The following is a 26,470-nucleotide window of genomic DNA, read 5'->3' on the forward strand; positions in this document are numbered from 1 at the left end:
TCGCAGATCCTTTGTCTGGAGGCCAGCTTCAGATTCCAAAGAAGGGAAGAGTCGTTCGCGAAATATTTTCGCGATATTTCCGCGCTTTTGACGTAGGACTACGTCTGCCTTTTCTATATTGAGGTACACTTTTCTATTGCAAAAATCAGGGACCGTCACGAAAATATGATAGAATTTAAACTTTAATATCACAGCCGTTTCTCGATGGCTTTACATTTTTTTTTCAACGCTTCTCTGTATTTATATGAAAATACTATTTACTATTTATTATCAAAAATTGATAAAAAGTTTATAAATAGGTAAACCAACCAATCACGTACATGCATCACTAGCACAGACATCAAAAATCAATCACTTGCGGGTTTGGATCTAACCCTCAGTTTGAACAAGATTGCACGCAGAGCGGACGCATCAAAGCGATCGCAGTGGAGCGGATACAGTATCACGGAAGCGCTGGTAACATTTTCAACGGAAATCCATAGCATTGGTGGTGGTCCTCGGTGTGTTGCTGCAGATCATTCAACCTCAACGAACCAGCATTTTAAATGAAGAAAGGGTTGACTATAAAAATAGCACTTTTTGCTTTGCTATTATTACACTAGTAGGAAAGCGCATTGAGGAAAGAAAATTGGTTCTTCTCAGGACTAGCATTTTCGGAACAGAAAGGTTTAATTGCGAAAATGGACTGTTTCGGTGTCATTGGCGTTTTGCGTGGAAGCTTGGTTTATGTTAGTGATTGCATCCTTTCAAATTTACGGGTTTAATTTATTGAATACAAGAAAGCTGCTTTCCGGCGCGCGACCTATTTTGATCGGGATTCCGCAAAGAGCGGTTTAACCATTTATAAGGCAGTGGCAACTATATTGCCACCAACAAATTATATGTTTTTCTGTTTATTAACAAGAGCTCTACTTATTATTTCCCATGTGAATTTGAGCCATAAAAATTGAAATGTCAATTTGAGAACGGTTTTTTACGTAAATTTCGAGTGGAAGATGGATTTTCAGTTATAATTCGTTGAAAAATGACGACAAAGATATACTTTTTCCCATTGATAATAATTATTTAAATCTCATGTGTTAGATTATGGCGTGATTAGCGTGAAAAATACTTTGCCTTTCTTGTATTTTTGGATTTTTGACTAAATTGCTTGGGAAAAAAGTGCAAAACGATTTTTTTCACTTATGATGCGTTTTCCAATTAGGAGTCTTTGCTAAAAAATGTAACGTGCCTTATTTTGATTTGTTATACGTAAAACCCGTAAAACCTTATTTATTTTTGTTGCATTTTTTCCGTTTGCAAGGCAGTGGCACATAACATTCTCCGATATTGTCTGCGGAATCCCCATCAAAATGGATCGCGCGCGTCGAAAACCATTATCATTAATCGTTATGAGTGCACATTATATTCACACCCATATCAGATCACAAAAAGGGCGGGGCTAACGGGTATAATTTATTACATACAAGAAAGCTGCTGTTCGGCGCGCGCGAGCCATTTTGATCGAGATTCCACAAAGAGCGGTTTGACATTCGATGCAGCGGAGCGGACACAGCAGCACGAAGACGTGGGTGGTAGTGGCAATTCAGAAAATCTATTCCAAATTTTGGAGGCTTAGCGAAAAATCATCAAGTGGCGGTCGGACAGTTTCAACGCAAGGTGCCGATAAGCATTTAGATGCAGTTAGTTGAAAAGGCGCATTGGGAAATGAAAAATGGTTCTTCACAGGACCAACATTTTATGGAAAGAAAGAGTTAATTGCGAAAATGGACTGTTTCGGTGGCATTGGGTTTGGCGTGGTAGCTTGGTTGCTGTTAGTGATTCCATCCAATCATATTTACTACATCATCTCCCTGCGACGCGCTATCAAATTCGCTATTTACGATTGAGTTTTGCACTTTGAGTTTATTTCGGATAGTCGGATCAACCTTCTTTTGTATAAAATCAATGAAGACGCCACCTCTGTGGAAACTATCTACAGCAACCACCCATCTGTGAACGTCGCTTGGACAGACAGATGCCAAGAGATAATGTTTGGTAATATGGTCAAATTTCGCAACAATATGCATCTTAGATAACCAACATCTCATAACCAAATTCAGAATCTTGTGAGAAACTTTCATAAGATTCATTTGTCATTCTCCGAACAATCCGTTGTCGGCTGAATCCCGATCAAAATCGCTCGCCCGCGCTGAAAAGCAGCTTTCTTCTATCTAATGAAGAAATTCCATAAGCTCAACCCCTTCATTAATCGTTATGAGTGCACATTTCATTTACAGCCATATCAGATTACAAAAAGGCGGGGCTAACGGGCTTAATCTATTGAATACAAGAAAGCTCCTGTCCGGCGCGTGCGAGCCATTTTGATTCGAGCGGCTCGACATTCGATGCAGCGGAGTGGACACAGCAGCACGAAGGAGTGGGTGGCAGTGTGGCAATGCTGAACATTTATTTCAAATTTTGGAGGCTGAGCGAAAAATCATCAAGTTGGCGGTCGGACAGTTGCAACGCAAGGTGTCAACAAGCGATTGGATGCAATTAGTTGTTAAGAAAGTCAAGTCGAGTCAAGTACGAGACACTGAAGACGGCCTTACTGTTGAGGTCGAAATACGTATCTGTCAAGATTCAATTAAGTGGTGGAATTCAATGGGATTGTACAAACTCGTCTTATGATTAAGTGCAGTTAGTTATTGGAAAGGTGCATTGGGAAAAGAAATTGGTTCAAATCTGGACCAACATTTTATGGAACGAAAGAGTTAATTGCGTTAATGGACTGTTTCGGTGGCATCGGGTTTGGCGTGGTAGCTTGGTTGCTGTTAGTGATTCCATCCGTTCAAATTAATTGCATCATCTCCCTCCGCCACGCTATCAAATTTGCTAGTTACCATTCAGTTTTGCACTTTGAAGAAAATTCATAGCGGATTGTCGGATCAACTTTCTTTTGTATTTTGGAGGACCTTTTTGGAGGACACCATCCTCAAAAATGGCCGAAATAAAGGAGAAATAAGCAGAATCAGAAGTGGCGTGAAACCAAACGCAAATATATTTATTTGCAACGTTTGGTTTTCGCCCGCGATGTAAGCGTACGTGGCAAAGTCAGGATCGTGATGTCCCCGACTGAAAGCCAGTCGAGTGGCATCAGCGGCCGATGAGTCATGTTAATTCCACGGTTAGAGACTCAAAGTCCATCCAACTGGGAACAACTATTCGACTTCTTGATTCAGTTGGCCTACGAGCAGTTTGCTCAATGTTAATAAAACGACACAAATTATTATGGCAAATATCACCAATTTCGAATAGCTACGTAGTCCTACGTCACCTTTGCGTACAACCCGATTGGGTTGCACCTTTGAGTTTTTCGCTTTGTGGAACAGTCTATTCTGGAGGAAGAAATTTTTTTTTCTGGTGTAGAAGAATATGAACGAGAACTATGCAGCCAGGAAGGAGTGGTGGAGGACATGTAGGCAGAAAGTTAGGTAAAAAAGATGGAAAATTTGTAAATCAGTAATTTTCTTGGATTTGTGGCATTTGATTGAGCTCCAGCCCTCTGGTATTTGTATGCCGTCTTCCATTTGGTAGTTTAGCTTTACCCGCTACGGGAGAACTCGTAATACTGAGCAATAAGCCATAGCGATTACTGTCATACATTCGCTATAAGAATTATATAAATCCAACAAGCATGAATATTGTTACTTGGGCATCCATCGTACACACCACAAAAGTCAGACTGTGGTGGGCCGGGCACGAAGCCAGAATGTCGGACAATAACCCGGTGGTTCTTGATAGCGATCCGATGGACACAAGAAGGCAAGGTGTGCAGCGAGCAAGGTAGATAGATCAGGTGAAACACGATTTTCGGACCCTCCGCAGACTGCGTGGTTTGCGACGTGCATCCATGGACCGAGTTGAATGGAGAATGCTTTCATGTACTGCACTGTATTGTCTGAGTAAATAATAAATAATAATCTCTTAGATTGAGCAATGAGATATATTAATTGAATAATATGATAGAAACGTGCAACATAACTTCATGCTGAGCATATTACATAATTCAAAGATCACTCCTTCTTTATAAAATGGGCAATCGCTTAACTAATTTACATTTTTTTTTTAAATCAAAGTTAATTGCCTATGTTCCGGATATTAAACCACCCGAGTTGGACATTAATTTACAATGTTCTGAAAACTCAGATATGAATAGGTAGGTATGTACATTTTTTTTTTATTCTTATGTTTTATTTGGTAGGTACTCTGTGTTCTTAACCGCTACTGTTCCGTGATCTACTATGGTATTCTGCTGTACAGAATCCACACAGAATCTATTTTTAGATATCCATTATTCGTTATTGTTGTTGTTGCCAGTTCATCTTCTCGTGAGTCCATTGTGTCCGTTTGTCCATGTCGTGTATCCAATGATCTTGCGTTGTTTGGTTGCCATTTAAGGTTCCCCCAAACACACGCGACACGACAGTCGCGACGCGATTCTATCGCTTGGCGACAGCGATTCTGTCGCCGTTGGAATGGAAGGGTAAATAGAGTATTGCCTGCAGCGACCCAACGATAGAATCGCGGCGACTAGTTGTCGCCGTCGCGGCGATGAAATCGCTTAGGTTTGGGGGAGCCTTTAATCCGGGTAACGTTGGAGGAAAGCCTCCGAGAAGAACAAGTTGTCACTTTGTCAGTCGTCATCAGGCAGCCGTGACGACAAGGCGCGTTTCCCAATACGCTACCGCATGAGCTGCACATCCGGAGACTGACGAGGGTTTTGTGGAGGGGCTGGGAATAGAACCCATGACCATTCGCTTATAAGGCGAACGTGTAGCCAACTACGCTACGGGACCCCCCTATATGGTATGTACATTATGTGGAAGATTTTGATTTAAAAAAATGTATTGGAGGCAACCACTTCGATGGGACTTAAACCTCGTGTGTTCGAGTGCCATCGAAGGGAAAGTGATTACCTCCAATACATTTTTCAAATCAAAATCTCCCACATAATGTACATATTCACATCTCAGTATTCAGAACACTGACAATTTTCTTTGATTTATTCGCTATAGAGCTCCAAAATACAGTTCAACATTTCACCTTTACTACTTTTGATTCTTCGACTTTTTCTCTTTCGAACATTTGTTTGCTAATCGTAGCAAAAATTGAACAAAAAATAAATTATAAAAGAATATGCTTTATGATGTTTAACATGTTAGTAAGAAATATAAAACATTGTTCTCTTGCCATTTTCCTACATACCCGTAGGAAGTTTTCCATCAAGATTAATGACTCAAAAACATTTTGCATTGCAGTTCTAATGACTTGTTTTTCTACTGTTCCTTGTGGCAATTTTCATTCAACCGAAGCTTAAATCAGATCCCGTGGAGGTAACCATCGGATTTACCCACAGCTTTTAATTTTGCATCATGACGCCGCAAAAAAAAACGTTGAAGAACACAATCTTTAAGTGGGTAGATTATGGCGCTTTTGTTTCCATCCGCATGCTTTATTCAGAGGACACTACCGTGTGCAGGAAAATCAGAACTCACGTTTCCCTGGTTTGTTTTACTGTCGTTCAGACGCGTCTTGTCCAAACGTGTCCCGTTTCTTCGTGGGCTTTTGGAGAAAGACGCTCCTTCGGTTAAAATAAAACATAAACGATATGTCTGGAAACTGCCATAAAAGAACCCATCCTTGCCCAAGAATGTTGTCTGCTAGGTTTTTCGTGCTGACGAGGTGAATGGTTTGAAGTCAATATAGTCTAATTTTTATAGCGCTCTTGTATTAACATTATAAACGTGTGTTGACACACCAACAAAGGCATACTTTCGGATAAGGGTTTGTGTTGTGCTTGCTGTTGCTACTTTTGTGGCTGTAATCGAATTTGCTTGATAGGAATAATAATGCGAATGGTTGCTCGAAAATAATACACTTTTGGCAAAAGCAACATGGTGTTAAATATGCTTAACAAGAAATAAAACAGCAGAAATCGAGATGACTGTCTAAAAATTGCAAGGGGAATGTCACTCTACAACACAATGTAAGAAGCTTCAATGGTTGTTGGTTGACGGTGGAAGGTTTCTTTTTGTTTTCAGTAATTCCGCTTGTCTACAGCCTGCGTTGTATAAACGCGGGGACCATCCTACATCGGGTTCACTATACCGCAATCCACCCACAATGCTTAGAAGTAAAGCGATGTGGCGGCGGTGACGTGAAAGCAATCTTACCCGCATTCTCGCGTAATCCCACCTTCCCCACGATATGTCGAGCGGTGAAATGAAGTTGATGAAGGCGCACTTTCCGTCTCCGGCCTTTTCGGGCAATAATGGTGGTGATGCTGGATGGAGACCGGAGCACTGGATCAGCGGCTTCATGAACATTAGAATGTGGCACGGTGCGCAGGTAGACAGACGATAAAAGTCAAGTGGAATCTCGATGTGTATTATGCTAAATAATGCAAAGTGGGCAGACGACTCGTGCCGTGCGGATGGATTTATGAACCACGCTGAAGATTGCTCTGATGTTCACACGCGAGCTCAGAAGAGGGATGGCAACAGGTGAAGAAGGAACTCAGAGGAATTTAGCATAGAATTCCAATATAAGGATCGTATCACATTTTATCGGAACCTTTATTGACTCAGTAATGTAGGGAGATTCGTTTGAACTACATACAGCAGAAGAATGTTTCAGGGATAGGCGACATCATGGTGAAGCATTGTACTCTTGAATAACGAGCAATCGTGTACGAATGATTCTGAGATACTATACAGGACTTTTTTTTCTTTAAACTTTATTTCCGTGATTTTTTATTTAACGTATAAGTTCATCACGTACTATACAGAACTGAAGAAATCGAATCGGTAAAATTAATTCTGGGAAAGTAATTTTTGAGATGGCTGATGTCTCCAAAGTTCTTTTAAGCACTTTATAGAATATATTCAAGTTTCTACAAAATCACTGAATGACGACATGTCATTGTATTCCCGTAGCCCTGAGTGCAGTCAATGTAATTGGACCGTGTTTTAGAATGAGCAACCATTCGCATTTAAATATTAGGAAGCAAATCGATTCCCTACCAATGAATCAGCAACAACAGCAGTTGATACACAGAAACATAATGTACGCCAATACTGTTGGATATAAACTGCAAAAAATGATCTTACCTGCCTTAATTTATGGTCACGTTTCGTCTAAACAATATCTTCCTCGTCACAGATGATGTTTCTGGCACTGCAGCTTATGGTTTTCTAATAGCGTCTGCAAGCTTTTCTGCTTCGATGCTGCTTCAAGAGAAATTGATTTGCAACAAGCGATACCCTCCAGGAAATCGGTTGAGTGGAGATTATAACCACCTCGTAGTACTCGCAATCCAGACACTTTTTTATATATGTAGACAGAAGAGACGGTTGTAATCGAAAAATGTGTTTTACTTTGAGTTGGTTTTCCATTCAGTTGGGCACATCTTACAACACTTTGTTTCCCTCTTTTTCTGTATACTTCTTTTGTGCCTTCCGTTTATGTTTCACTTCACGGATCATAAATCAGCTTCACACTTTTCCTTCCAACTTGAAACATTACCCTTACATTTATACTTTTTTAGCAATCCTGGGAGGTGCCCCTTTCTTTTAATCTTCCGTTATTACCGGTGGCTTATAATTCCATTGCCAATTTCCTCCCCAAGATACTGCGACACTCGCACTCACCGGAGTAATTTTACAACACTGGTAATGACTTGGTTTGGTTTGCGTCACCTGGGCAAAATTTATTTCCGCACCACACCGAGCACCCCATCACAGCTACGTGCAAACCATTTGCCATTAAAATCGGCATAAATTTCAATTATTTTTATTTCCACAATTTCTCTTCTTTTCCGCACTCCGCTATTAATTTCCCTCCGGCCATCGGATTCCTCCCCTACACCAACTGATTAAAATCAGTTCTGCACCCCGTCTGCGGCGCCGGATTCTGGATCAAACGAAATCCTGAATGGAGCCGCAATCACTTGTCGATTGATTCCACCCCGTTTTCCGTACCGTGCATTGATATTGTCGGGTGCAATTGCGATGGTTGGCGCACAATTTATCCGCTGCTTATCGTACCGCAGTACGCGGTTGAAGCCGCTCTCACTATTTTTTCAATCCGCCGATGGTTATTATTTTATGGTTTTTTATTATTAATAGACAACCACAAATACTCACTCAAAGTCGAACGGTTTCGGCCTTGTTGTTGGGATTTGATGCATTGTTATCGCCACCACCAGCTGGTGCTTGTTTTATACTTTATCACAAAATAACAATTATGTGAATCGATAGCTGCTATAACACACAATGAGCGATTTTTTTTATCTTATACGTAGTGCTTCAGCAATTCCAGCGTTGGGTGTTGTGATAAATTCGATGCACGAAGAGACCATTGATACTGGATGGTATGTTTATCCTGAAACGATGGAGAATATTGCAGTTAGATTATCTCATTAAAATATAATTATATTATTTTCATTTCACACAAGAGACTGTAGTTTTGATGGCATAAATAAATAACATCTTCATTTTTCGAGTATAGATCCATAGCTTGATTTTAAAACATTTTGAAGGATGTTGCATTTGTAGTTCTCGACCTCCAAAATTGGCTGGTTACTGGCGTTTGTTATTTGATTGGAAAAATTCCGAGATCATTTGAACCGTTTGTGTGAGAAACTGCATATGTAACATTTTTTGCCAAAATAAGATTTTGATATATTCTGAATCTTCGTCCAAAAATACGTATTCTGGCAAAAAATACTAATTTGTTTATTTGAGAAACTGCATATGTGCACGCACTTGGAAGAGTAATTATGGAGTACTGTTCGCAGTTTTTGCACGGAACGTTCCCCAGGATGTTAAGCTTTGCTAAAAACCTTTGATCTGTATCGAAGAAATCGAAAGATTCGGTGCCAATTTGTTCAAAAACAGTTGTTTGTTGTTTTCTCAAAATTGTGTAAAATGGATATATGCAGTTTCTCAAACAAATGATACATTTGGTCACAAAGCTGGAAAAAGTTCATCGCTTGAACGGCGTTGAAGTCACTTGCATGTTACCAGGATTGTATCCTCGCATAAGTTAAAATAATAAGTTTTTACAAAAATCTAAGTTATTACGATATCTATTATTATGAGTGTTTTTCAGGCAAAAATGGGCCACCCAGGTAGACCTGTACGCCGCCGCCGACACTTATTAACGTACGCCGACGCCGGTCAAGGTGTCAGCGGCGCGCCATACGCCGGTTAGCTCAACGCCACCGAATGTCGTATGCAGTGCGTTTACATCATACCTTTAGCCCATTTTTTTTTCTTTTTTTTTTATTATTACTTTTTTTTTAACTAATTTTATTTGCTAATTATCTAATACATTCATTCATCTCTTAGACTAGGTGTTCCGTGTTTTCTTAACACTATCATCCTCATTTGCTTTGTTACGCTTTTAGTTATTATTAATACATTTCAATTGCCTCTGGCAGTTAGGATATTTCCTCTGGTTGATTAAACCATGTAGGAATTACAATGTTTTCTACTTAAAATAAACTTAACCTAATTTATACTAAGGGTACGAGGAGCTATAGATTGCAATAGAAGATTGCAACGATTTTTGGCTAAAATTGGAAATTATTTTGTTGGACATTTGTTGCAATGTCTCTATATTAGAAATTCTATGAAGTTCATTGGTACTATACCACGGAGGCAACGGAGAATCATTTTCAAAATTTAATTTTGAGTCCTCTGAAGTTCCTTCTTTCTGGTATTGCAGCAACTAGTCCATATTGGCACAGCATACAACATGGCAGGTCTAAAAATTTGTTTGTAAATCAAAAGTTTCTTCTTTAGACAAAGTTTTGATTTTCTGTTTATAAGTGGATATAGACACTATATATATTTGTTACATTTGGCTTGAAGGCCTTCAATGTGATTTTTAAAAGTTAATTTTTGGTCCAGCAGAAGTCCTAAATATTTGGCTTCGCTAGACCAATTAATTGGAACCCCATTCATAGTGACAATATGTCTGCTAGAAGGTTTCAAATAAGAAGCTCTCGGCTTATGTGGGAAAAGTTTTGGAAGCATTCGGGGAAATTTTCCATTTTTGCAAGTAAGTGGAGAAAATATCCAAACTTTTTTGCAATCTACTACAAATGACACGAAGGCTTTGCCCTTTGGCTGAGAGGACCGTGTCATCTGCAAACAAAGATTTTTGACACCCTGGTGGTAAATCAGGTAAGTCAGAAGTAAAAATATTATACAATATGGGCCCCAGTATGCTGCCTTGGGGAACACCAGCTTTAACAGGTAATCTATCAGATTTAGAATTCTGATAGTTTACCTGCAGTGAGCGATCTGATAAATAATTTTGGATCAGTTTAATAATGTACAGAGGAAAATTAAAATTCATCAATTTTACAATCAAAGCTTCATGCCAAACACTGTGAAATGCTTTCTATATCCAAGAAGAGCAACTCCAGTCGAATATCCTTCAGATTTGTTGAGCGAATTAAGTTCGTAACTCTTAATAACTGATGAGTGGTTGAATGCCCATGGCGAAAACCAAATTGCTCATCAGCAAAAATAGAATTGTCATTAATATGAACCATCATTCTATTTAAAATAATCTTTTCAAACAGTTTGCTTATTGAAGAAAGCAAACTGATTGAGCGATAACTAGAAGCCTCAGCTGGATTTTGTCGGGCTTAAAAATTGAAACACTTTTGGGTTTTTTCCTTCCATCTGGAAAGTATGAAAATTGAAAACATTTGTTAAATAAATTAACCAAAAGGATAAAGAGCTCTCAGGAAGTTTTTTGATAAGTATGTAGAAAATACCATCATCACCCGGGCTTTCATATTTTTAAATTTTCTAGTAATAGATCTCACTTCATCCAAATTAGTTTCCCAACGAAGGGTCAAAACATTCTCTTGGTTGAGAATGTCTTCGAAGCTCCGTGTAACTCTGATCCTCAATTGGACTAGTGAGACCTAGACCAAAATTATGGGCACGCTCGAACTGCTGAGCCAGTTTTTGCGCCTGTTCGCCGGGTGTTAATAAAATTTTATTTCCCTCTTTGAGCGCTGGAATTGGCTTGTGAGGTTTTTTAAGAATTTTCGTTAATTTCCAAGGTGGTTTCGTTCTGGGATCCAACTACGAGACATTATTCTCAAAGTTGGGATTTCTTAGAATAGCAAAACGTTTTTTAATTTCATTTTGCAAATCTCATAAATAATTTTCAAAGCGGGATCGCGAGTTCTTTGGTGTTGCCTTCGCCTCACATTTTTTAGACGGATCAGTAGCTGAAGATCGTCGTCAATAATAATGGAGTTGAATTTAATTTCACATTTAGGAATTGCAATGCCTCTGGCTTCGACAATTAAATTTGTCAAAGAAACGAGCGCATTGTCAATATCACTTTTGGTATCCAAAGGAATATTAACATCAAAATTCCTATCGATATATGTTTTATATAAATCCCAATCAGCTCTATGATAATTAAAATTAGAGCTGATTGGATTATAAATGGCTTCTTGTGAGATTTCAAATGTCACAGGAAGGTGATCAGAGTCAAAGTCAGCATGAGTTACCAATTGGCCACACAGCTGACTTGAATCCGTTAAAACTAAATCAATTGTAGAAGGATTTCGACTGGAAGAAAAACAAGTAGGGCCATTGGGATATTGAATAGTATAATATCCCGCAGAGCAATCTTCAAATAAAATTTTGCCATTGGAATTGCTTTGAGCATTATTCCATGAACGGTGCTTGGCATTGAAGTCACCAATTACGAAGAATTTTGATTTGTTGCGAGTCAGAATTTGAAGATCAGCTTTCAGCAATTTCTTTTGCTGCCCATTGCATTGAAAAGGCAAGTAGGCTGCAATGAAGGAAAATTGTCCAAAATTTGTTTCAACAGAAACTCCCAAGGTTTCAAAAACTTTGGTTTCGAACGAAGAAAATAATTTATGTTTGATACGTCTATTAAGGCTTCCCCAGACCTAAGCGATTTCATCGCCGCGACCGCGACAACTAGTCGCCACGATTCTATCGTTGGGTCGCTGCAGGCAATGTTCCATTTACCCTTCCATACTAACGGCGACATAATCGCAGTGTCCAAGCGATAGAATCGCGTCGCGATTGTCGCATCGCGTTTGTTTGGGGGAACCTTTAATGACGATGGCGACCCCACCACAAGCGCTGTCAAGACGATCATTTCTGTAGATAAAATAGTTTGGATCTCTTTTAATGGAGAGTCCTGGTTTTAAAAACGTTTCAGTTATAATGGCAATATGCACATTATGAACTGAAAGGAAGTTGAATAATTCATCTTCCTTACCCTTTAGAGAGCGGGCATTCCAATTTAGAACTTTCACACAATTATTTGGATCCATTGAAACGGAGTCCGATAACAATTTTTGTGTGTACTTTATACCAACCTGAACAGCTTCAGGAATGATATTTGCTTTGAACATTGCATTAATCATGTGATGCAAATTGTTCAGTTAAAAATCAAAATCGGAGGCAGTCATGCTACCTGAATCAACAACTTATGACCATTATTTTCCGTTGGGACATGGGTATAAACCTCATTTTGAGAATAGAAATTTTGTCTACCAGCAGCGATGTTTGCATACGTAAATTACATTGGAAAATTAGAATTTACTGGAAGTGCTTGCTACACGTTAACGAGCAGCAAAATTTGTTTGTGAATTGTGGTGGGTATGAATTGCTCGACCGGTAACTGGTTTCGAAATTTGAGCGTTTGAAAAATTTCTACCGTCGAATCTGGGATCCGATTGGAATTTACCGTCATCAATTTTACGGAATCCAAAACTTTTTGCGTGAAAGGGCATTCCCAGAAATTGGATTTATGATTGCCCCACAATTTGCACATTTAAATTTATTGAATCTTCTCTCACAGGACATACGTCCTTGACGTGAGAGGTTCCACCACAAATCATGCATTTAGCATCCATGTGACAATGTTTGGTTCGTGACCCCACTTTAAACCTTTACGGCACTGAGTGGGGTTTTGGAAATTTCCCCTAGGCCTGCGGAAATGTTCCCATGAAACACGGACATGGGACATAATATAGGCCTTTTACAAAATTTTCATATTATTAAGTTCACTTTTGTTAAAATGAACTAAATAAAATTCTTGAGAAATGCCCCTTTGAAGTACCAGAGAGGATTTCTTTTCATCATTACTTGGACTGGTGAAAATACAAGTAATTGAGAAATTTAAATTTTAATCTTATCCAGTGATTTATCATCACAGGGGAGACCTTTCAAGACGACTTTGTACAATCGCTCAGTTTTATCTCGTCGTATGTGAAGAATTTATGGCGCTTCTCAGTTAAATACTGAAGAAGACGTTTGCGATCGTCAAGGATCCCGAAAAAACGCGGCAGTCACCCTTCCTAGCAATCTGAAATGAAACCTTGATCCCCTGAAGGTTACTCAAGATTTCATTCCGAAAAGCCAGAAAACTCGGCAACAGATACCACAATTGGCGGAATCTCTTTGCTTTTTTCGCATGAATCGAATCACCTGGCTAAAGGTAGATTCGATTTGCTCAATTCATCATTAATCAAATCGAACTGATTGCTCAGTTCGACAGGAGAAGAAACAATGTCAACATTAGATTTAGGAGGAATATCTGAAGTCTCCAGCTTCTCTTCTATTTTTCCGCGCGCTTGGGCAGGACGGTCTTGAAACCTTGTTTCTTTGAAGGAAGTGGAGAATTCAGAGACTCCCCTTCCTCTTGTTTTTGTTAATACTCATTGCTGAGCGTGGAGACGTGACCTTCTAAGAGGTTTTTTCCCAGAACGGTGTCCCTGCAGGATTACCACCGCTTGTCGGAATTTGACTTCCGCAAACGGGTCCAACGTAAAACGAAGGCACGGGTCCTTGCAAAGATCGTAACGGGATCAGTGGGTACAAATAGCGCTGAGAAGCACTGTTGAAATTAAAATAGCTTCGGGTAGTATTAAAAACTTCCTTTCGCAAAGAGAGAAAGAACCGCACAGCACGAAAGCACGATGCGGTCTATGCTTATCTGATTCTTTATCATGTTCTAAGTGTCCTCTGAAAATTTGAGCTCATTTGGATTAAAACTGATTTAGCACAAGCCGTTTCAAGTTTGCATGCAAATTAGTATGGGGAAATTTATTTTTTCATTGTACTGTTAATGACGCTTCCCCATTTGGCGCAGGTTAAAAGAAAACCTACATAGCTAAAAGGAATACTCAACAGCTTTCACCCAGTGAAAGTAGTCATGTAGTCATGTAGTCTTGATATTGAAATTTGAGTTTATTGTACTACTATCCGTACTTTCGAAGAAAATCTTGGAAAAATATTGGAACTTCTATGTAAATTCCAATAGCTATTTGTTTGGAAAATCCATTAAAAATTCCTATTAGAATTCCTTCGGATATTCCTTCAGAAATTCATTTAATAACTCTGTTCAAAAATCTTATGTTATTGCTTGGTCAGGATTTTTGTGTTGCTAAGCTTGAATTTGGCGTTGCCACATGAAGTTTTGTCTCAAAGTTTGGTTAAGTTAAAAATCTGAAAAGCACTAAAGCGAGAGAAACAGTTGCTATACTCTTTTCATAAAATGCATTGTTAGAAGACTTAAAGTAGGGTATGGCGGAACACTTTCAGATGGTAGAGAGGTGCACTCTCTGAAAATATTTTGCCCAATCCTTATCTTTGGTTGACTATTAGAAAACGCAGATGTTTATAGTGAATTATATTGCACATTATCTATCAGGTAAACTATTTTACATGGCAGGACGTTCCTGTCCTTATTCATGATTCTCAACAGTGCAGCTTAAATTAATTTGACAAACTTCGTTGTCGCCGGAAGGATGCAACTTGCTTTACTCACTAGAGATGACCAGTCGCCAAATCCCAGAAGCATTGATATGCAGAAACGAATATTGCTGATAGAACGAAAAGAATGAGAAGCCCTTGCCATGGGCATCAGACACCAAGCATCGGTCTCTTGGACGCGCAAGTGCCTTTAGTCAGACTGCCACTACCGAGCTGCAGCAAGGGAAAACTTTATTCCATAGGCGAAAAAAGTCCTATCAGCGCCGGGATCACAACCAGAAACGCACCACCGCAGTCAGTGCGCTTGGTACCGATGTAACAAATTGCGGTATTCGGAAAACCCTGGGGCTGATGACGGTGTGAGTAATCAGGATAAGCTCTGTTTCGTGATTCTTTTCTGGCACAATACGAATTGGCGAAGGCTTTTTATCCGGCGCTTTATGGACAAAACTGTAAGAGACGAAAGTGTTTAAAGAAACATTGGAAAATAGAAAACACGCCGGGCGTTGACACCCCAGTTTCAGTTCTGCCGGAAACTTCGCATCAAGTGAATAAGATACGTAAAGCGACTCTGCCATTGTCAAGATTGCATTGAAGTAGACGTACAGCAGATTTGGAGTTTTTGTCTCAGTGGCACGGACTCACAACCAATTCGGCCAGATGCGCCGCGATCCAAGGGTGGTAAAGGGGTGAACAACCAGGCGCATAACACATGGAACATATATTTATCAAATTACCCCCAGCAAATCATGGGCAATTTGGCGGAAATGAGCTAACGTCAGAGCTCGGGCGCTCGAACTTATAATTTATTCAATTTGACCACTAAATTTGACCTATTAGAATATGAAATTTTCTAGTGTTATGTCACCTTGCCAGTTTCGAATATTAGTTTCTTATTTAATGGAAACATGGTTTGAGCATCAATGTTTGCTCGAACGTGATTTTATCACAGGGATCACTTCAAAACAAATAGTGTAGATAAACGGTGCTCAAATTATGACCCAGTTGGGTACCGATTTGGTTTTGTATTTTCCTTATTTTTCCTATGATATCTTTCAGTTAGATAAAGTCAAAGCAAGAACTTTAACAAACATATGAACATACGTTCCTTGGAATCCTTCAATCGTACATAAATGTTTGTTTAGAAGACTTACGTCTTCCTGAATTACTATACCAGGGATTACTAAAATGGCTGAAAACAGGACGAATTTTCTACCTTGTTTGGTTGGTTTGATACCAACATCAAGCCTCTAGACAGGGTCATTTGGCCAAAATGGTCATTAGGTCAGAAGGGTGCTGAGGCTTCCTTCTTCCTTCTTTTCTTGCTTTTCTTTCTTTTTTTCTTCTTTCTTCTTTCTTTTGCTGCTTCTTCCTTCTTTCTTCTCTGTGCTTTCTATTTCCCTTTTCCTTCTTCTTTCTTTTTCTTCTTCTTTCTTCATCTTCTCTTCCTTCTCTCTTCCTTCTCTCTTGTCCTTTAACTTCCTTTCCTTCTTTCTTCCTTCTCCCTTCTTCCTTCTTTCTTCTTATTTTGTTCCTTGTTGTTTTCATGTTTCTTCTTTATCTTTCCTTCTTCTTTTTTTCCTTCCTTCTTTTTCCTTCTTCCTTCTCCTTTATTATTCCTTTTCCTTTTGCCCTCTTCCTTCTTCATATATCTTTCTTTTTTCTTACTCCTTCTTCTTTCTTCTTCCTCTTCTTTCTTTCTTCTTCCTTCTTCTTTTTTTGTTCTACTTCCTTTCTATTCCTTCTTCCTTCCATCTTTTATTTCCTTCTATTCTCTTTTTATTCTTCTTGCTTCATTCTTCTTTCTTGTTTCATTCTTCCTTTTCTACCATAGAAATTATAAATTTGAGTTTTCACTTGCCCCCTAAGTATAAAGTTTTATTAACTCAGGACAATTTATGTATCATAAATTTTGAAAGCGCATATTTTTCTAAATATTCCTATCAACCTGCAACACGCAGTATGATGCTGCATTGTAGGTAATCAATTCTTTATGCTATGTTCTAGAACTATCGTTGAAAGTAACGGGGATGAAATATAAAATGATGACATGGATTTTTCCATCGAGTGTCGTCAAATGTACGTATGTTTCGCTATTGTGTTGGCAAAAACAGGTAAACACACAAGGAAGCTAACCATTCTGTACCTTTCTTCGATTAACTGTACATGCAGCTGGAAGCAGAGGGTTGTTAACGCTTGAACGATTTGACAAGTTGACCATCATGAATGTGTCCAACTCTTCGAAAACCAAATGAGTATGATTGGGCTGGATGAAAACCTCTAGACAAATATCATATTCCTACAAGACTCATCATGAAACACTCTGAATGGGTGGAATCAGAGTCCTTGTCTTCAGTGCACCCATGCAGGGTACTATGTCAAAAGATACCCAGTACGGTACTGTATTTGGTTCAGGGCACTGCAGTATTGAGGGCAAAAAAAGAATGGGCGGGGCGAGCTGGAAAGAAGCAAGGTCCCCAGACTGGTTTATCGATTAGAACCTTTCTGTGGGTATCGTATTGCACGGTAAAAGCGGAACTCAAATGTTGGGAAGAACAAAGGGTGATGACCAACTGAGTAACCGTCACAAGTTGTGCTCAATCAAAAAGATTTATTACGCCTAAAAAAGCAATATTTACTAAAATACTCGAACTCAACAAGCTTGAGCTCCAGCACTGTTGTCGAAGTAGATATTGAAAAAATATGGGCCCGATGAAATATTAGCCAGTATCTGTCGTTCTGCTGAGAACGTGAAACATCAAGACATCTGCTTTGAAGTTTGCTGCTTTACAGCAAAGAAGGTTCAAAATCTTAAATGGTGCATGATTAATACCGATACCAGGTTTTTTTTACGTTTGGTTTGGTCTTTTAAGATCAGCGTCAATTGAAGACAATGAGTTATTCCCACGAAAAAATTCCAAAAATCAAAAACTCAGTTATTTCATTTGCTGAGAACTTACATGTAACAGTCCCAATCAGCGTAAAAAAACACCTATGCGTTATATATTAAATAGGGTTCTACAAAATTTCATTTAGTGGACGCAGTGGTTTCTCATACAACTCAAGAAAAGGAAATCATGCTATGCTTTGGATTACATAACAAAAATCTATATTCAAATATTCCTGAATAAGTGTGTTAATTGAAAACCTTGTGGCAGTGCGGTGAGTGGCATGGACGTCTGAGCGTATTATGTAGCATTTATTTATAAGGGTAAGGTTCCATGATTCAGATCATTGTGGCTAAGCGATACCGCTACGATCAGCGGTTCTCAGCCAGAAATTTTTTGCATCACTACCACCTGGGGAGACCTTCCATTATTTTGAGAGTACCTCAGACAACCAGCGCATCAGATTGTATTACAATTCAAAAATTATTCAATAAGTTTTGACAATTTATTGGAAATCTATTGAAACTATATACGATCGACAAAAATTTTAACCTGTAAATATACATGGTGATCAATATAAAACTTCCATTAATTCTGCTCACTACAACCAGCGCTACTAAAATTCCCGGGCACTACGATGATCTCTTAGGTCTAGAATTTGAGGGTTCAGGCTTTCCATTTGAAACCGCTTTACCAAAGTATTGCTAAAATCTAATACAGTATTCATCTAGGTTTGTCACCCAGGTATTTTAGGGTGATGAAGCAATTTCGTAATAATTAATTCAGAAAAAAATATTTAATTTTTTAAATTAATTCCTCAAATATGAATCATTTTGTAACTGAAAGTCAAATGCGTAGACAATTGCCCATTATTTCTTGTCGAAATTCTTACAGAAATATTTCCAAAGTGTAGAAGTCGTTTATGACAAACTGGGCGGTGAAAGTTATTTAATAAAATCAGTATTTGTTTTGTTATTATTTACGAAAATAAAAAGAATGACAAAATTTTTTGAGGAACAATCAGGTCCAAACGTGATAAAATCAATGGGTAGCAAAATCAAGAGTTAGAAAAATCAGGGATTAGTCAAAATCAGAGGTGAACAAAATCAGGTCAACACTGTATCTCAAATCTCTGCTGAGACCTAATCAGGAAGCCTCCTTTCAAGAGGCTCAGAGCCTCTGCTAAAGACTCGGAAGCTCACTTTCAGGCTCAGAGCCTCCTTTCAAGAGGCTCAAGGCCTCCTTTCAAGAGGCTCCAGGCCTCGCTTTCAAAGAGGCTCAGAGGCCTCCTTTCAAAGAGGCTCAGGCCTCCTTTCAAGAGAACTCCAAGGGCCTCCTTTCAGAGGCTCAAGCCTCCTTTTCAAGGCTCGGAAGCCTCCTTTCAGAAGCTCAGGAAGCCTCCTTTCAAGGCTCAGGCCTCCTTTCAATGAGCCTCACTTTCAGGAGCTCAGGCCTCCTTTCAAGAGACCCGGAAGCCTCCTTTCAGAGGCTCCAGGCTGCCTTTCAAGGCTCAGAGCACTCCTTTCAAGCAGGCTCAGGCCCTCCTTTCAAAGAGGGCTCCGAGAGCCTCCTTTCAAGGCTCAGCTCCTTTCAAGGCAGAGCCTCCTTTCAGCAGGCTCAAAGCCTCCTTTCAAGGACCAGAAGCCTCCTCAGAGGCTCCAGGCCTCCTTTCAAGGGCTCCAGAAGCCTCCTTTCAAGGGCCAGGCCTCCTAAATCAGGCCTCCTTTCAGAGGGCTCAGAGCCTCCTTTCCAAGCGGCTCAGGAACCTCCTTTCAAGAGCTCAGGCCTCCTTTCCAAGAGGCTCAGAGCCTCCTTTCAAAGAGAAGCCATCAGACCGGCCTCCTTTCAAGAGGCTCAGAGCCTCCACTCAAAAGGAAACAAGGCCTCCTTTCAAGAGGCTCAGGCACTCCTTTAAGAAGCAAGAAGCCTCCTTTCAAGAGGCTCAGGCCCCTTTCAAGATAAACTGTCCTTTCAGCTCAGGCCTCCTTCAGAGAACTCTGAAGCCTCTTTCAAAGAGCTCCAGAGCCTCCTTTCAAGAGGCTCAGAAGCCTCCTTAAAGGCTCAGGAAGCCTCCTGGCACCACGAGCTCAGAGCTCCTTCAAGAGGCCTCAGGCCTCCTTCAGGAAACGGAGCCTCAAGAGGCTCAGAGCCTCGCTCACCGAACTCAGGAGCATACTCCTTTCAGAGGCTCAGCCTCCTGAGGCTCAGAAGCCTCCCTTTCAGAAGCTCAGGCCTCTCAAGGCTCAGCCTCCTTTCAAGAGGCTCAGGCCTCCCACTTTCAAGAGGCTCAGGCCTCCTTTCAAAGGCGCTCAGAGCCTCCTTTCAGAGGCTCGGAAGCCTCACTTCGAGAACTCAGCCTCCTTTCAAGGCTCAGGCCTCCCTTCAAAGCTCAGAGCCTCCTCAAGAGCTCAGTTCCCTTTCAAGAGGACAAAGAGCCTCCTTTCAAGGACTCGAAGCCTCCTTTCAAGAAACTCAAGCCCTCTTCAAGAGCTCGAAGCCTCCTTTCAAAGGCTCAGAAGCCTCCCCTTTCAAGAGCTCAAGCCTCCTTCAAGAGCTCAGCCTCCTTTCAAAGAGGCTCAGGAAGCCTCCTTTCAAAGAGAGCCTCCGAGCCTCCTTTCAAGAGGCTCAGAGGCCCTCCTTCAAGAGGCTCAGAGCCCCCCTTCCGGCTCCAGAGCCTCCTTCAAGAGGCTCAGGAAGCCTCCCCTTTCAAGAGGCTCAGGCCTCCTTTCAGAGAGCCACCAGAGCCTCCCTTCAAGAGGCCGCCAGGCCTCCTTCAGAGGCCTCTGAGCGCTCCTTTCAGGCTCAGGCCTCCCTTTCAAGAGGCTCGAGCCTCTTCAAGAGGCTCGGAAGCCTCCTTTCCAGGAAGCTCGAGCCTCCTTCAAGAGGCCTCAGAGCCTCCTTCAAGAGGCTCAGAAGCCTCCTTTCCAAGAGGCTCGAAGCCCTCCTTTCAAGCTCCAGAGCCTCCTTTCAAGAGGCTCCAAGCCCTCCTTTCAAGATCAGGCCTCCTCAGAGGCTCAAGCCTCCTTTCAAGAGGCCGGAGCCTCCCATCAGAGGCTCAGGCCTCCTTCAAGAGGCTCGGAAGCCTCCTTTCAAGAGGCAAACAAAGGCCTCCTTTCAAGGCTCTGAGCCTCCTTTCAAGAGGCTCAGAGCCTCTTTCAAGGAGCTAGCCTCCTCCCCCTGAAGCAGGCCTCCCATACTCAGGAAGCTCAGGGGCTCAGAGCCTCCTTTCAAGAGGCTCCCCCGAGAAGCCTCCTTTCAGGGCTCAGAGCCTCCTTTCAGAGCTGGAAGCCTCCCCTTTCAGAGGCTCAGGCCTCCTTTCCAAGCTCCAGGCACCTCCTTCAGAGGCTCAGGCCTCCTTTCAAGAGAGCTCAGAGCCTCCTTCAAGAGGCTCAAGAAGCCTCCTTTCAAGAAGCTCAGGCCTCCCCAAGAGAGCTCAAGCTCCTTTCAAGAACTCAAGCCTCCTTTCAAGAAACTCCAAGCCTCCTTCAAGAAGCTCAAAGCTCCTTCAAAGAGGCTCAGAGCCTCCTTTCAAGAGCCCGGAAGCCTCTTCAGCAGAGGCCTAAACAAGGCCTCCTTTCAGAGGCTCAGAAGCCTCCCTTTCAAGGACCAGGAAGCCTCCTTTCAAGAGGCTCAAGCCTCCTTTCAAGAGGCTCCGAAGCCTCTTTTAAGAACTCGAGGCCTCCTTTCGGAGCTCAGAAGCCTCCTTCAGAGCAGAGCCTCTAAGCCAGGCCTGGAAGCCTCCTTCAAGAGGGCTCAGAGCTCTTTCAAGAGGCTCCAGAGCCCTCCTTCCAAGAGACCCTCAGAGCCTCCTTCAAGAGCTCAGGCACTCCTTCCAGAGCTCAAACCTCCTTCAAGAGACCAGAGCACTCCCCTTTCCAAGAAAGACTCAAAGCCTCCTTCCAAGAGCTCGAAGCCTCCTTCAGAGGCTCAAACCTCCGTAGCTCAACTCCTTCAGAGCCTCAAAAGCCTCCTTCAAGAGGCCTCAGGCCTCTTTCCAAGAGGCTCAGGCCTCCTTCCAAGAGCCAGGAAGCCTCCTTCCAAGAGGCTCAGAGCCCTTTCCTTCCAAGAGCTCGGAAGCCTCCTTCCAAGAGGCTCCAGGAAGCCTCCTTCCAAGGAGGCTCGAGCCTCCTTCCAAGGCAGGCTCAGCCTCCTCCAAGAGGCTCAGGCCTCCTTCCAAGAGGCTCAGGAAGCCTCCTCTCAAGAGGCCTCAGGCCTCCTGCCAAGAGGCTCAGAAGCCTCCTTCCAGAGGCTCAGCCTCCTTCCAAGAGGCTCAGGCCTCCTTCCAAGAGTCGGAAGCCTCCTTCCAAGAGCTCAAGCCTCCTTCCAAGAGCTCAGGCCTCCTTCCAAGAGGACTCAGGCCTCCTTCCAAGAGACCGAAGCCTCCTTCCAAGGCTCGAAGCCTCCTTCAAGAGGCTCAGGCCTCCTTCCAGAGGCTCAGAGCCTCCTTCGAGGCTAAGGCCTCCTCCAAGAACAGGCCTCCTTAGAGGCCAGCCTCCTTCCAAGAGGCTCAGCCTCCTTCAAGAGGGCTCGAAGCCTCCTCCAAGAGGCTCAGCCTCCTTCCAAGAGGCTCAGGCCTCCTCCAAGAGGCTCAGCCTCTTCCAAGGGGCCTCGAGGCTAGCCTCCTCCTCAGAGCTCAGGCCTCGCAGGCTCCAAGCCTCCTTCCAAGAGGCTCAGAGCCTCCTTTCAAGAGGCTCCGGAAGCCTCCTGAAGCTCGAGTCTCCTTCCAAGAGGCTCCGGAAGCCTCCTCCAAGAGGCTCGAAGCCTCCTTCTAAGCCTCTCAAGAGGCTCAGCCTCCTTCCAAGAGAGCTCAGGCCTCCTTCCAGAGGATCAGGCCTCCTTCCAGAGCTCGGAAGCCTCCTTCAACGGAAGCCTCCTTCAAAGGCCTCAACCTCCAAGAGGCTCAAGCACCTCCTCAAGAGGCTCGAAGCCTCCTTCAAGAGGCTCGGAAGCCTCCTTCCAAGAGCTCGGAAGCCTCCTTCAAGATACCCCTCAAGAGGCTCGACCTCCTAGGCTGAAGCCTCCCAAGAGGCTCAGCCTCCTTCCAAGAGGCTCGAAGCCTCCTTCAGAGCTCAAGCCTCTCCAAGGGCTAGCCTCCTTCCAAGAGGCTCAGAGCCTCTCCAGAGGCTCAGCCTCCTCAAGAGGCTCAGAGCCTCCTTCAAGGCTCGGAAGCCTCCTTTCAAGAGGCTCCGAGCCTCTCTTCAAGCTCAAGTCTCCCTTTCAAGATTTGGGAAGTCTCCTTCAAGAGGCTTGAAGAGTATCTTCGGAAAATCAGAAAATCTCAATACATGTGCCTCCTTGCAATCATTGCATATCTATGTTATGACCGATACAAAAATTAAAAACAATATAGTTTACACGTTTGTTTTGTCGAAAATGATAGTTTAAGGAGAAACACCAATTTTCTGAATATTTTAGGATTTCAAAACATAAGACTGTCATAAAGTGATTTAGTATTACAGATATTATAAAGGTTAAAAGACTATATTTACTTCCACTATTCACTTTTTATGTATCAACAACAGATACGTATTTCGTTTCCTACTTGAAACTTCTTCAGTGTTTTAAATTTTATAAAATTAAATACGCGATTTAAATCATTTATTTCCATACCTGGATGTCAGGTGATAGCACTTGTTGATTCCAGATCAATTTAGGGTAAACGATTGGGGAGAAATTGCTCGGTCCCAGAAGGACCGCCTAACAAGCAGGCTGGTCTTGAGCCAACGGCGCTTCCGGTGGGCACCAAAGGCCTTCTTTCTCCCGGTCCCAGGGCGGTATGAGTAGGGTGATTTATTGACTGAGGAGGTGGGCGGCGGCGGGTGTATCTTCAAGGGACGTCAAGCAATAGCGGCATAAATCGATAGCGTCGTCGTCGAGTACGTTAGCGATTGCCTGACGGGCGTGAGGGTTCACAGGTGCACGCTGAACCACGAGGCTCAGGACGGACCGAACGAATCGGTGCCCGGAAAGTGACGTTGTTTGTCGGCGAAGCACAGGATCCGTGAAATCCTCCTGGTGGTTAGGTTTTCGTAAGCGATGGAACAACAATAGCCGAGGGCCGATGATCTTTCCCTGATGGAGTCGCGACGGGTTACGAGGCCGACAGACCGAACGAATCGGTCGATTGAACGGATGTAGATGCTTGGTGGCGGTTGACGGTGAAGCTTGGTGTAGCGGGTGATCTGACTGTGCAAAGGCTTCAACGGATGTGAAGAAGAGCGTGATCCACTCCTCTGGCCGGTTGCCGACCGAAATCTGGTGCCCAAAAGGGCGCGAACGCGAATAACTCGAGCTTGCGATGGTAAGTTTGTCCACGAGATGCCGGGTAAAGGGCTTGTTGCTACTCCTCAACTGGACGGAATTTAGTGGTCTACTTCACTAGGTGGTCGTAGAACCAATCCGGACTTCACACACGTGTCGGAAAAACGGAAGATTAAAGCTCGCCAACAATCAACCCCAATCTCTCTCGCTTACAAAATATATCTTTCACAGTGATCGTCGTAACCATACTACCTTCGTTCGTTTTGGGCGATCAACCATCCAAAAGTTCGGGCACTCATTATTTTCGTCCCTTCGCCGTTTCATATATCCGCCCCTACGAGCCATCCGCATTCACACTGGCTCCGATCTGCGTGCGTTTAGAGCGCAACGCCGTGCGCCGCCCACGCATTTGAATCGGACGTTATCTAGCTGAATAAATACTCTGCCATCCCAATCGTAATAGTAATCAATGTTATCGTACGGTAACAAGAATAACATCTGCAACAATCTGGTTAGCTGCACCTAATAAACAAGGGCTCTAGGGACTTGTATGGACATGCTCAGTTGATTTTGATTTCGATACCAGGCGTAGTTGACCTGGTAGACTGAATATAATGCACTCAGGAAAATTTGGAGAACCTAGACACATCTGCATCGAACATATATAATACGCAAGGGCCTCAGGGGCTTGCATGGATAACTGGTTGATTTCCGTTATGAAGTTCTTCTGAATCGGCAAATTTTACTCATACTGAATTTGGTAAACAAAATTTATTGCATTCTAAATGACAGCATCTACCCAGCTGATCGCTCAAAAATAATCTCTAGAAACATAACAAACTAGCTAACTTGGAAACTAGATGAGTGAATTAGTCAACCATGAAAGCAATGTGAAAATCGCTTAGATTCTAATGATTTCTTGATCGCAGTATTCGAATGTTAACCAAGAAAATGAACTTCTCAACATGCAATCAGTTTCAAGTTTCCTTAATACAAGTTCCATAAAAGTGCTCACTTACTTGTTCATTTATTTAATAAAACGGATCAATGAAATTTGCATCACAATTTAATCCAAGATGAATCATCCACAAATGTACCATCGTCTCTATGCATTTATGCTATATGCTGCTGAACAGTTTTCGACATTCCTGCCTAACGTTTTCCCTGGGTGTAGACCTGTGTAAAGTATTTGTGAACGGCGGCGGCAGCCATTTTACTCCGGCGGCGGCGGTGTCACGCCGTAAGCAATGTTCGGCGGCGGTGGCGGCGTCACGCAGTAAAGCAATGTTTGGCGGCGGCGTGAATCGGCGTGAAGAATTTTGAGCTAAGAAAAAAAATCGCAGTAGGCATATCATGCTTTTATAAATTTAGGTTTTTTAGCAATAGCTGCTCACAGTCAGACTGATGGGGTGAACATCTTAAAAGCTACAGTTTGTATCTCTACATCAAAAGTTTACATTACGTCCTCCACTAGCACATGACCCCATATCACAGCACATAAGATCATTGGAAAGTACTTCGGATGTAAATACAGAAATCCGTTTGGAAATTCCTCAGAAAGCTCAAAAAAGGAGTTCTAAGAATTAATTTAGAATTTCCCTAATGAATTCCTTCAGAATTTCTTACAAGAATTCCCTTAAAAATGTAATTGGGTATTTCTTCAGAAATTCTTTCCGAATTCTTTAGAAATTTCCCTTGAAATTACTTTAGGGATGGCTACAGAAAGGCTTCCGTGAAGGAGGAGTCTTGGGAATTTATTCAGAAATTCATTCGAAATTTTTGTTTACCAATTCCTTTGAAAATTCCTTTAAGAATTCTATAGAAAATACCCATAGAAAATCCTTCAATAAATTCTATAGGAATCTACGGACACTGTTTTAGGAATACATTCGGAAATCTCCTTAGAAGAAATCCTTCGGAATTTGATTTGTGATTTTTTTTTCGAATTTCTTTTAGGAATTTCTAATAGAAATTTTTCCTGTAATTCCTCAAAACTCTAGGAAGATATTTTCGGTATTCTTTCAAGATTTCCTCTAGTTTTAGAACTTTCTCCAGGAATTCTTTCCGAATTTCCTATAGGAATTCCCTCGGGCATTCCTCCCGAAATTTCTTAGCAACTCTTCTAGAAAGTCCTGTAGACCTGCGAAAATTTCTTTCAAAATTCTTTCAGAAATTCTTCCGCGAAAACAAATTCTTTTGCTTGTCATAATTTTCTTACAAATTCTTTTGGAAATCTTCAAATTTCGTTTGTAAATTCACTAATTTTTTAAAACCGTTGTTTCATTTTTTAATTGGTATGGTTTACTGAAGGAATTTCCTAAGGTTTCCTGAAAAGTTCAAAGGAATTCTGAAAAAAATACAAAAGCCTTTCAGGAGGGTTTTCTGAAGGAATCCCTGGATGAATGTCCAAACTAATTCTGGTGGCTTTTCTAAAAAGATTTTCGAAGAAATTTTAATGAATAACCGAAAAAGAACCTGAAA

General features: G+C 41.8%; 1 protein-coding gene across 2 annotated transcripts in view; it reads right to left on the reverse strand.

The window, feature by feature from the left end:
* LOC134212719 (uncharacterized) overlaps positions 1-26,470 on the reverse strand; it is an 863,774-nt gene that overhangs the window by 603,718 nt on the left and 233,586 nt on the right. For both annotated transcript variants that reach the window (XM_062690803.1, XM_062690804.1), the window contains exon 3: positions 7,155-8,427. The gene's annotated coding sequence lies outside the window, so the exon portion shown is untranslated. The remainder of the gene's footprint in view (positions 1-7,154; positions 8,428-26,470) is intronic.

This window comes from Armigeres subalbatus, chromosome 2 (assembly GCF_024139115.2).
Source record: "Armigeres subalbatus isolate Guangzhou_Male chromosome 2, GZ_Asu_2, whole genome shotgun sequence".
In the NCBI taxonomy this organism is placed as follows: Eukaryota; Metazoa; Arthropoda; class Insecta; order Diptera; family Culicidae; genus Armigeres; species Armigeres subalbatus.